Raw genomic sequence first — 12665 nt, 5'->3', positions numbered from 1 at the left:
CGACGACATAATTTTGCATTTCTTTCTGTTCTTTTTTTGAATAAAATGGAGTAGCTGTTCTCAATTTATTTGTTCTAAAACTAAACAAGAAAAAACTGTTGAAAAAAAATCCTAAAATATCTAAAATTCTTAAAATTCATCACTTACGATCTTGACCGATATTTTAAAGATTTAGGTAGTCAACTTTATTTAAAATCGAAAACAGCTTTATGTCTTATTATTTATTTCGAGTGTAATATGAGCTCACGATGTACGAGAAAAAAACTGTCAAAAATACCAGAATAAGGTACAGTTTACCGTGATTCTGGCTCTTCTATAGGAACACCCAAAAATTAATTTTTACAGTAATTGGTATTTGCATAAGTATTTTATAAGTATTGCAAGTACGCAGTACCTAATACATATACCTAATACAGTTAATTAACCAGGTCTAAAGAATTTAATTGCTTTATAACCGTATAGTTTAGCATTGTTTAATAACAGTAAATATAAAAGTCTATGGTTTAGAAACTATTTACAACATATCGGGCTAAAGAGATAACTATCATTTATAACAATAAAATACAATAATTGTTTCATATGGAATGTCACTGAATATGTATGGAATCTTTACGATTTATTTTCTAATTGGAACTAATACAGGTAAAAAAAATTAACATTAAGCCGTTTATAAATTTATGAGACTAAAACATTGAATTACGATCAGAAGATGCAAACAGCTTATTAAAACTGTTTAGTAAATTGTTAACTCTATAATATTAGTGACCAAGATTTCAGAAAACAGATTAGGTGCTGAAATAGTTTAAATTTTTCTAAGAAATATGAAAATAGTTCGCAGCTATAAAATTACACTGGCGGAGAAACTTAATAAATTTAATGGTAACCTAAGGCCTGTCGGGTGACCATTTTCTTAACATTGCTTGTCTACCTGAATAGGAACTATACAACAACAGGGTCCTTATTGCTTGTTTGGCATAAGGCCAGTAAGAATGAAATTTTCAACAGATTAGATACTGAACTTCAAGATATATCATTTAATGTATTCGAAAACAGAATATAAATGATAATTAGAACAATTTATACCACAATTTTTGAAAGTTAAGTTATTCTCAAAACTAAACTAGGTAATTCTAACATCAACTGTTTCAACTTTTTAAGTAAAATAAAGTTTTTTATTAAAACTTCATAAACATGTTGATAAATTGCAGATAATGAAAAGAAAACAATTACAAATAACAAAAATGACTTTATTAATTTCTACAGATAATTTCATATAAGCAAAATAAACACCTTTAAACACTTTTTTAAAATGTTACGCACCCTGTGAATGAAGGAAAGAATAAAAAATTGATGAATTTATTAATGTCGACAATCTTTCACCCAACTGTCATAGATAGAAAGCTTAAAAACTTGGGTGAATTTCCGATAAACAATCTTTTCCCTTTCTACTTTGGAGCCAGACACTGAATTTATTCTAACAAAGCACCTGAAAAATATGTTAAAATTAGTAAAAAATAATTTCATGTACATCAATTTTCTTGGGCTTCAGAAACAACTGTAATTATGATAAAATTCAATATAATAGCAAACTGACTTTTTCTATTGAAAATTTTGCAAGACAAACATTACTGATATCAATATTCCAAATACTGATTTTTAAGAAACAAATTTAGCCAAAATAGAAAACTTTGCCACACCATATCTCAAATCTCATATTGTGGAAAACGAAAATAGAAAAAAAAATAACTCCACGAAGTCAAAAATATTTTCAATACTATTTTAATACCAAGTTTTCATGGAGAATCCTTTTATTTAGAAACGCTCAACATACACATATGTAAGAAAATAAAAGCAAAAAGCTAAAAAAATGGCTATCAACAAAAGCAACTGAAAGGCAAATTAGAAATTACCATAAACATTTATACAAATTGACAAGTTTATTATTAGTTATAGACTGTTAATTATTAGAGAAACCAGTTAGTTGTTAATAAACTCAGCACAGAAAGGTTGACCAAGCCAAATGCAACTTGATGCAAAAGTTAATGAACAAATTTATTTTATTACCTCGGAACTAGATTAAAAAAATGCGTAAATATGTGTTATCTGTAGCAAAAAGAATCTATTCTCAATCAGTATGAACACTCAATGAATAAAATTGATACATAGCATATATTCAGCAGCTTTTTAAGCTCTTAAAACATAATACAACACTACTGTTTTAGTGACAGCCTCATTTTGTTTAAAGTATTTTAGTAACATAGGAATTGTAACTTTCAGTCATTTCTAACATTTTAGATATGACATTTTCACATGAGAAAGCTAACAATTATAGAATATTGGAAAATCACATACATTTGTTTAACAGACTTAATCTGCAAACATTTTTAAATTAATTTAATCTATTAAGAGTAGAGCATAATAAAAATAAAAAAAAGGCGAAGGCACATTCAAGCAGAATCTACTGTTAATTTGTAAAACAAAATATTTAAAATTTCTCATAATTAAACTTATTTATCATAATATTTGATTTATTAGTGATTTGATTTCAGTAAAAAAAAAAATCGTGAGTTAAATCAGAGCTTCTAATCTTTAATCAGGGGTCTGTCCAGACATTTTGTGAAAGGTCCGTTTTTGTAAAAATTGTGAAAAAATTACTCGTAATTTGTGAATATAAAGTAAACGTTAAGTCACATTCTTTCAACCAGGGTCCGCTTTTGTGAATTTGTGCAAATAGGGTCCGTTATTGCAAAAAAACTTTTTCAATGAGTTTTTAAATTGTAAAGACATACAAGATTATGCTTAACACTGTAAAATTATAATAAATAAAAAAAATTAAATTTTCAAAAATAAACAGCAATTGCTGCAACTAAATGAGAGGGGCAACATACAAATATTTCGTATTTAGCTTTTACTGCTGAACGCAGAAAATTTATTTCGGACGAATAAAGGAAGAAGCGTCTGCCGAAGGCAAAACTTAGTTTGTTTACATCTGTCTTTCTCCCCCCCCCCTGGGAAGGTTTTATTCGATTAGCAAAACAATAATGAAGATAAACAAATTTGTGAAGGGTCTGATTAAAAGATAAATTATTTTGTGAAGGGTCCGTTTTTAAGTTAAAATATTTTGTGAAGGGTCCGTTGTTATGAAAAGATATTTTGTTAAGGGTCCGTTTTTATGAAAAGATATTTTGTGAAGGGTCCGTTAACGGACCCAAATTTCTTCTAAACATACCCCAGTTAATTTAAGTTGTTTACATTATGATAAAAAGCACAAAATAACTGATGGATCATCCCTTAATTGAATTGAGATTCATTTGTAATTAGTTAGAACTATTTGAATTAATAATTAAATTTTAATCATAAGCAGCAATTCTGATAAGATATTGTTCCAATCATAGGTTTATTTAAAATATAATTGGTTTTAATGAATAATATATTGAAACACACATCAGGTAAATTTTTGTGCAACAATTGGAAGAATGGTATAAAAAGTCATGTTTATAGGTCTTGTGGCATTCTAACGATTTGCTAAAACTTTTTTTTTTGTTTTTACTCAAGAACTTTAGAGCTTAGGGGAGGGGGGGGGGAGAAGAAGAAAAATACAAGAAAAATCAATAAAATTTTTAGTACCTCTAATATGTAATAAGATGCAAACCAAGTTGCTACAGCTACTGCATCTTTAATTTTGGTGTTTACGGCTATGCCATCCATAGTTCCTCACACCTCAACATTGATGTACCTAAAATTTAAAAAAAAATAATAATAATGATTGATATGAGAATAAAAAAATACATTATCTTATAAATTAATTTATAATTTTCACAAAATTTTAAATTTAAACATTTCTGAAAACATTCAAATGCTAAGACAACAAAAATTAGATATAGATTATTTCAAACGTGTGGAGATACATCTCCCAGCAGTGAGAAATTTTATAAAATTCTAATTAATTTTCTCAATTATTAATAAAAATATCTTACAACATTTATTCTCATGAAATTCAATATGCAAGTTTAAATAGGGAGAGAAATATCCCAGATGAATTATTTTAATTCTTTTAATCAGTTTTCTCTTTTTAACAATAGCTAAAATTAAACTAAAAATATATTGACATTTTTAGTCACTGGCAAATTGAAACTCTATGTTTGTGGATCACACAATTACTTAAGACATGGATGCTTTGGTAACGATTGCAGATCAAGTGGTTTGAAGACCTGAAAGAAAATTAACTATTTAGATGTACCTACACTAAGTACATACTTAATAAGTTTGAAATACATTTATATTTAAATAAACTTATTAATAGTAAAACAGCAAATTAATTTATTTGCAACTAACGAGTTACACTTAAACTTAACACGGAACTCATGTCTATGAGTTGACATGTGGAGATAGTACACTCTAGACGAGTAACTTACATAATTACATATATTGCAATGATACATTATAAATTTTGCTTTTAAATTATTATTCATCACATTTTCAATTTAGCCTACATTTCACTTTCGAAAACTGCAAAAACATATAGCACCTTGCCTCATTACATTAAAATAACTTAAAGTGAATTTAAGTAATAAAAATGAACACACTAGATATGTTGTAACAGCAATTAATGGGATAAAAGCTAGAAAATAAAGACTAAATCAGGAATATGTGATTTTTAAAAAGGAATTAATTGTGTAAAATTACTAAATACACTACTACACTTTACAAAAACAAATAAAAACTAGAAATTTTTTTTCATTTGACTCTTTTTTCAATACTTAGGTATGTTCAGGTTTAGTAGTCGGCCTGAAAAAAAGCACAATAAATAAATAAAGACATTTTTTGTACATAATGGATGTACCAGACTAACTATAACTGAAATAAAAGGCTGGGATAGCTTAGTTGATAGGGCCCAGGGCATATGTCCAAGAGTTCGTGGGTTCGATCCATGCCAGCCGAAGACTCCATGTGTAGTAAATGGTGACTGATGAACATTAAATCTGTCGAGTCTCTAAGTCCCTCATAATTTTGTAACAAATCAATACTTCAGGGAGTACTGATCCAGGAGTTTTCTTGTCTTCTAGATTGGTTCAAAATTACAAGGCTACGGAGTTGAACATTTGTTGTCATAAACCTAAAAATTGGGTTGGCTGTTCAGCAACGGATATAAAATAAAATGAAACTGAAGTATAATTTGCTCCACTAAAGTGCAAGAAAAGCAATTTCAACATAAAAGAAAGAAAAAACTATTTTTAAATTCAAAACCTACTATTTTTAATTATTATTTTGTTTAGAAGAGAACACTTTTACAATTTCCAGTATAATTTTGTCAATATTTTACAGTATTGTGCAAAATTAACAGTCACCACCTACTTTAAGGCACTAAACATAACAAATGGCAATTCGCTAGCTAGTTGTCACACTGTCACTTTTTTCATAAAAAATATGCCTTTTACTACTATTTTAATAAATTGGAATCATTAAGAAGACTTTATAATATTCTGAACTTTATTTTACGGTTAATTCGCAAACTATCAACCAAGGTAGCATTAACCACTTTTGCTGTTTCAATCAGATAAACATTTAATATTAATTATTACCAGTCAGTTTTTTTTCTCGACAAATTTATTAAAGCAATGAGTTTTTGAGTTGGTTCATAGTATCAAAAGTAACCAGAATGTCATCAAGTTCATTTTAATATTTAGTATAAAACAGAACTATTCAAAACTTTTAATTTATCACAAGGTCAAATGTTAATTATATATATTGAGGTAAAAAAGACTTCTTAAAATAATTTAGGGAATAAGTCCATACAAGGATCTGTGCTGTCACTATCACCAATGTGCCAAATGAATTTCAAACTACCAAATTTAGGATAACAAAATAAGAATCAGAAAAAAAATACGACTTACAAATATACAACAAAAATACAATAATAAATTCTTAAATAATTGCAGTGAATAAATATTATGTGACTTAAGGATTTTTAAGGCGACAAACCTGAAATGAAGTATCTGTTTACAGTCGATGGTAAAGCATTTGTGAGTTATTTAGCCAATATCTTTGAAAAACCGAATATATTAAATAAGAAACTTCAAGGAACCAGTAAAACTCTTCTTGATGCAAAAACGAAGATATTTGGCTTCATTACCCTTATTGAGTTATGTCAGAAATATATTAATAACAAAAACTTTGAACAGTTTCATTGGCTCCAAAAATGTGAAGTAAATGATACCGCTTTACTTGTTATTGTCTATCATCTGAAAATTCTATCGGCTGATTTGAGAGAAAGATATTCTGATTTAAAACAAATTTATTTTCCAACATGGATGTTGCAGTCCATGTTAGTGGATTTGTCTGATATATCAAGAACTTGCAGAAATGGAAAATGATTAGTCAGTTAAAACTTTATTTAATATGAAATGAGTGATGTCATGGCTTCGTGAGGAAACAAAAAACAAATACCCAAATTCAATCAAATGTGCAAGAAAACTATTGTTACCGATTCCATCTTCATATTTAGCTGAATGTGGATTTAGTGCTGTAAATGATTTCATTGGAAAAAAAAAGAAATCGTCTGGATATAACACAATGGGGAGACTTGAGACTGAAGCTAACCAAATTGGAACCTAAGATAAAATCTATGTGCAGCAAGCATCAAGGGCAAGAATCTCACTAAATTTAAATATTAAATTATTATAGAAAAATCTTTATTAAAATCATTTCGAATTTGAATTTTTTATTATATGTTCTGAAAATTTACTTATTTTGTTTCGCTAACAATTTCCTAAGTTTCTTAAATGAACAATTCGATTTTCTTATATTAAAATTACGTATATGTTACATAGGGGGGGGGGTATAAGAATTTTAGAAAGGCTTAGGTGGGGCATGGTACAAGAAAGGTTGGGAAACACTGTATTAGACTTTCACGAATAATATTTCTTATGCAATGAATAAACTTTAATAGTAATAATATATTTAATTAAGAATTGTGTTTTCATTCGAAAATCAAAGTTCGTTGCTAGTAGAATATTGAAGTGCAATGGCGTTAAATTAAGCACATTATGAAAATATTACAGCATTAGCGATTTACATTTTAAGTTTTTTAGTAATAATATAACGATCAAAACAAATAAATTGCTGAATACAAAAAGTAACTATCGTTTTTCTTCAGAAAAAAATTACTTATCACTTGACACTGCATAAGAACACATGTACTCGAAATTACATTTTTACGAGGGATTCAAACTTAAATACAATATATAATAACATGAAATAATTGATGATGAAATACTTACTTTTTGTATCTTATTAGTCTTGCTCGATGATGATGGAGATCCCATGCATCCCATCAAAGCTCACGCGATATGGAATAATATTTATATTTCCATTATCGCATGAGCTTTGAGCTTCTAACGCTTCTCTATGGCGAAAGACCTAGATGTCGCGAATAAATTTACTGTTGTTTTAACGTACTTGGTTAAAATGATCAATCAACGGTTTTTCTCAATGTCAACTGTTTGAATGCCATATTTTTTACGTTTATTCCACTGTTTTGGAAACTATTTTTCTATAACTATTTTTCTCAGAATTTTCTAACAGTGTAGGTTGGCTTAGTTGGTACGATAAAATTCTGGTTGTTTGATCATATTATGTGAAAGCAGTCAATTAACGATTTTTTTCACAGTTAACAGTTTGATTACCATATTATTTATGGTGATTTGACTGTTTTGTTTGAATATGGTGAAATAACAATGAAATAAATTGTTATTCAACCATCTTTTCCGAGAAATTTCTAACAGTAGAGTATGCCATAAAAGCAATTTATTCGGTTAAATTTGCTTATCAGTTTTATATATTTTACGAAATATGGATATGTGGTAATTACTAGAATTGCAAAGAAATTGTTTCCATATGAACGGAAAACTACCCAATGAAAGGTTTCAATACTGTGTATTTTAGTGTTGTTAACCGAAATTATGTTTTTTTTTTAATGTTATGTATTGTATTTATGTTTTTTTTTATTTACTTAGTTCTTTTTTCCACTAAACATTTCATTACAGTAACGTAATTTTACTAAAATCTGCCTCTCCACATGAGCAAAATGAAAAACTACACATATTTGGTGAAAAGTCTCTAATTTTCCTAAATGGCATATTAACAAAATAAATCTGAAAACTACTAAGTTAAATCGATCAGGGCAGGCACAAGTGGGGCCGTTTTTGCCTTATTTGTGTTATGACATAAAACCCCTTTGACTAATGTTACTTTTTTTAGTTGATAGTCACACTGTTTAGTTGATAGTCACACTGTTTAGTTGATAGTCACTGAGACATTTGTTTTCCTTTAGAGAAAATTTCTTATATTAGAGAATAAATTAGTATTGGTACTTTTAGGCTAGTTAGCATAAAAAGATTGATGATTAAGGAATATTGATATGTTTTGATATATTTTTCGATTATTTTAATTCAATTTAATTTCATTGTTTGAAGGTTTTTTCGTTTTTAAATGCTTATTGGGTGTTTATTTTTTTATTCTAAGTCAATTTTATTTCCTTGTGATCACATTTCTTTTAATTTTTATCTTCCTTTTAAAATAATGCACATAGTCGACCGGACTATGTAGGGGTCAGGGAACTGACCTTGCAGGGGGAAGGTTTTGGGTTCGAATTTGGGGTAAGGCATGTATGTTCTTTCATTCTCTGTACTATCTGTCCTTACTGTGGGTGCAACGTTGGCCTACCTAATAGGGTGACTCTTATATGGTACCAACAAATCCGCCGTGTAAATGTCTGAATTGACGAAATGTTAACACAGGTGGGCATTAGAAATAAAAAAATAAATAATAATACACCTCAATTAACGATTTTGGATATTTGACCCTGTAAAATACAAATAATTGTTTAAAATTTGCAAGATAGTTTTGGTAGTGTTTTGGCCAGCTACAATTAAGTGTTTCATTGTGGTCTCATTTTTGCGTCTATGTGACATCGAAATGTGACCTCACCAAATCAGGCATAGTATTCTTTTTTAAGCCTACCCATCGACGCTGCAAGAGTCACATGCATCTATTCAAATGATTCTCTGTGACTGCTAGAAGCAATCTAGCAACGGCGCTGTCTGAGAAATTAAGTAAACAGCTTTTGCCTGGCATCACCTGGAAATTTACATAAATTTATGCACTTTTATTATTTTTAATCAGAATGACTTATATTTGTATAATTTTGGTAACATTTAGTAACATTTTAAAAAAATAAATAAATGCACTTAATCGTATTAATTTTGCATAAAAATTCTGAAGATATTTCATTCTAAATTTTCTTTTCGTAGTTGAGCTAATAATAAAATTGTGTTATAATTAATGATACTTTAGAGGTAAGAATTAATTTGTTTGTAAAAATATAAAACAAAGATAAATGGGATTATAGTTGTATTATTCGTATACCGTGTACCATAAATGACTATAAATAATACTACTGTTTTATAATCTTTTTCTATGTATTACTAGGATAAAGAGCCTCTTCTTCACTCCCACTCACAAACACCCATGATTACTTCGTAATAATTCTTGTTTCTTTACACAAAACATTTTTTTCCATCAAAACTTTAAATTATTCCCTGAAAATCTATTAAAATAAATTCCATTTGCTCACACCCATGCTTCCCATTTATTACGTCCAAATATTTCTCTCATGATGCTACGATCTATTTGTAAAAACAAATCCTTCTTTCTAGCAATGAAAATAACAGCTATTAAAATAACTATTAAAATAACATTTATAATCAGGGCTTTATTATTTTAACAATGTTCCTCAGTTACCAGTGCAACTTTACCTTCAATTTGACTTCTAAATTTCTTTATATTTTTGGTTGCTATATAAATTCGTTCAATATTTTTTTTCCTAAAAGATTGTTTAGCAATAATGCAAATAATCTTTTTCTAACATTGTTTTATTATTTTGTATTTATCATTTTAAATAAACATACACAGAGCTTAGAATAAAAGTTAGTATAATATCTTATTGTTTACTTTTTGTAAAATGGTTAATAAATTTAGCTTTAAGTTTAAATTAAGTCTTAAATTTCGAATAATAATCGAAATCAAAAGTAAATACCTTCAAATTACGGATATAAAATTTTTCATCTAGGAAACAATGCTTTGAAACTTTCATTAATTTTATTTTAATGACTACGAAATAAATAGAAATTCAAATGGAAAAATGTGATTATAGTTCAAATGGCTGATCCATTCTAATTCAACTTCCGGCTCACTCTGATTTCGGTGCAGGAACCGAAAATCCTAAAGAAAAACCCTAACCAAAAGTCAAACCTAGGAAAAACAAAGCCAACAGTTGTCTAAAGAAGGGGAAAAAGTTAAATTTCAATTTGTCTACAATCTTGATAGGTAGATACTTTATGTAGCCCTAGAGCTGCACAACGAGTTAATTTCGATGGCTTGGCTTCGATATAATTGTGAAAAAATAAAGCTTTAGATAAGTTATTTCAAAATTTTACCTTTTTGTTCTTGGGATTTTTGTTGTAGTTGTTGTAGTTCATTTACGTCACACTACAGCTGCACAATGAGCTATTGGCGACGGTCTGGGAAACATCCTTGAGGATGATCCGAAGACATGCCATCGCTATTTTGATCCTCTGTAGAAGGGATGGCGCCCTTGCTTTGGTAGCCCGGTGACCTGCGCGCGAAGTCAAGCACTTTATGGCAAAACCGTTTAACGAGAATCGACACCGTGCACCCTCGGTCCCTATACAGACTGATCAAAGTGGTCTCCCACCTGCTCTGACAGCAGGCAGTGATGCTTGACTTCAGTGTTCTACTGGTAACCAAGTCTTCACGATCAATCCTCTGTGAGACTACCGTCTGGAAAATCACTAAAAAGAATGTTATAAAACACCTTTTACCTTAAAAAATTACCAAGAATCTTGGTAAAATAGACCAGAAATAAAAGGGACATTCTAATTTCTTCCCCGCAAGTGTTAATATAAACAAGGCGTGAATGGCGACAGAAAACCCCTCAAATCCTAAACTGTTCATTTTATATGTAAAATTTATGTATAATAAGTACCTCACCTTAGTCAATCATGGTATCCAGCTCATATTGTAACAACACTGACAATTTGCTGAAATCACACAAATACAATATTTTACCTAGGGTAGGATTCTAATGTTTTATGTTTCCATTAACACGCGCTAAAATAAAACTCATCTGAAATCAGTATTGAAATTCAATTAGTTTCAGATATTTGAATTCTATTACACTTATATTTCAATCCAAGCCTTCTAATCCCATTTTCACAGAGGACTTATAAATTCCCCCATATCCTCCGGCTAATTTCCTTTTCTGGCTCATAGGATGTAGCCACCACTCAATATTTCTAGCCGTTTAAGAGTTTGTCTCAAAGGGTTTCTATCTTGTCGGACGAGAGAGATAGTCGATAATCTTCCGAGGCTTTTTACTAGCGGTCATAAATTCTGTCCTCCAGGGAACTAGAACAAGATTCGCTTTTATTGGCTTTTGCCCTCCTTGTACTTGGCAGGAAAAGATCCGAGAGAGTAACATCTTTGGCGTGGCACAGATATTTTAGCACAAATGTACCAATCCCTAAGGAGGCATAGTGCCCGAGAGAGGTTTGCCAAGAAGGTCAGGAAATACAATAAGCTTCTTAGGCTACTTAAGTGGTTCAATTTGAATTTCGGACACAATGCATTGTAAGGCGAAATGGCTACTAAGGGGTCCTAGATACCACGTCTTTTTATTTATTATGGCATTTATTAATATTTTAGAGTATTTTTGTTTCATTTTATTCATTAAAATACCTTTTATAGATTTTAGTTAACAGATTTTAATTTTTAAGGTCTTATGTATATTTTTATACATATATAGAAAGCTAACGTTTGTCGCTTCGATGAACTTCGACATAAGTTGAAAACACTTTAAATAATTTATTAAAACTCCGTTACTAATCTCAATGATAGACACTTTAATGCATAGTAAGCAAAAAGTAATTCACAAAATTAATAAGTGACAAAATATATGGGAAAGGGTTCTCATATATTTTCCTATAAGATTACGTGGGCAACAAGGTAAATAAAAATTGCTAAAAGGACATTTTTAAAACAGGTGCTTACGAGGATGCCATGCCACGAAAGAAACTGTTCGTCTCAAATTCTCCTCCATCTCCATACGTAAATTTAACTTTAAAGTTCAGAAAAAGTCAAGAATATAGACAAACCTAGAGAAAAGCCATGAAATTTTAAATACTGAAATTTTTTTTTGTATTCAGTGTTTTTAATATTAAAATGAAAATAAATAATGAGAAGTTCTCCTGCAATAATTTGTTTGCATTTTCTTACATTAAAATATTCTTTAAAGCAAACTAAATCTTCAAATCCTACTCTAGGTTTGCTTGAACTATCTTTTCCTATACTTCGAATTTTAAATTGGTTATGGAGGTGAAACAGAATTTGCCACGAAACGCTTATCTCGCAGTATCACGAGATTTTACGGGGATTAAAGGATTTTAAGTGGATTATTAATAGTCTCATATAAATTTTTAAGCACTTTTACATTATAGGATATCTTAAAAGCTAAAAAAAACTACAAAGTCGCGAAGAGGTAAGCAATTTAAACGCTTACTAAATAAATAAATCATATTGAGTAAAAG

The 12665-nt window shown here is 29.3% G+C and overlaps 1 long non-coding RNA gene across 1 annotated transcript; it reads right to left on the bottom strand.

Moving 5' to 3' along the window:
* Window positions 1-724: 724 nt before the first annotated feature.
* Window positions 725-7369, bottom strand: LOC147813796 (uncharacterized). Its single transcript, XR_015432543.1, has 3 exons — window positions 7281-7369; window positions 3628-3736; window positions 725-1486 (listed from the first exon to the last, which is right to left on the bottom strand). It is a non-coding gene; the product is annotated as an uncharacterized LOC147813796 (long non-coding RNA).
* Between the last annotated feature and the right edge of the window lie 5296 nt (window positions 7370-12665).

The sequence above is a fragment of the Parasteatoda tepidariorum genome, chromosome 3 (genome assembly GCF_982258835.1).
Source record: "Parasteatoda tepidariorum strain Cologne lab strain chromosome 3, Ptep-v5.0, whole genome shotgun sequence".
NCBI classification, from domain to species: Eukaryota; Metazoa; Arthropoda; class Arachnida; order Araneae; family Theridiidae; genus Parasteatoda; species Parasteatoda tepidariorum.
This window is presented reverse-complemented; position numbering and strand designations above follow the sequence as displayed.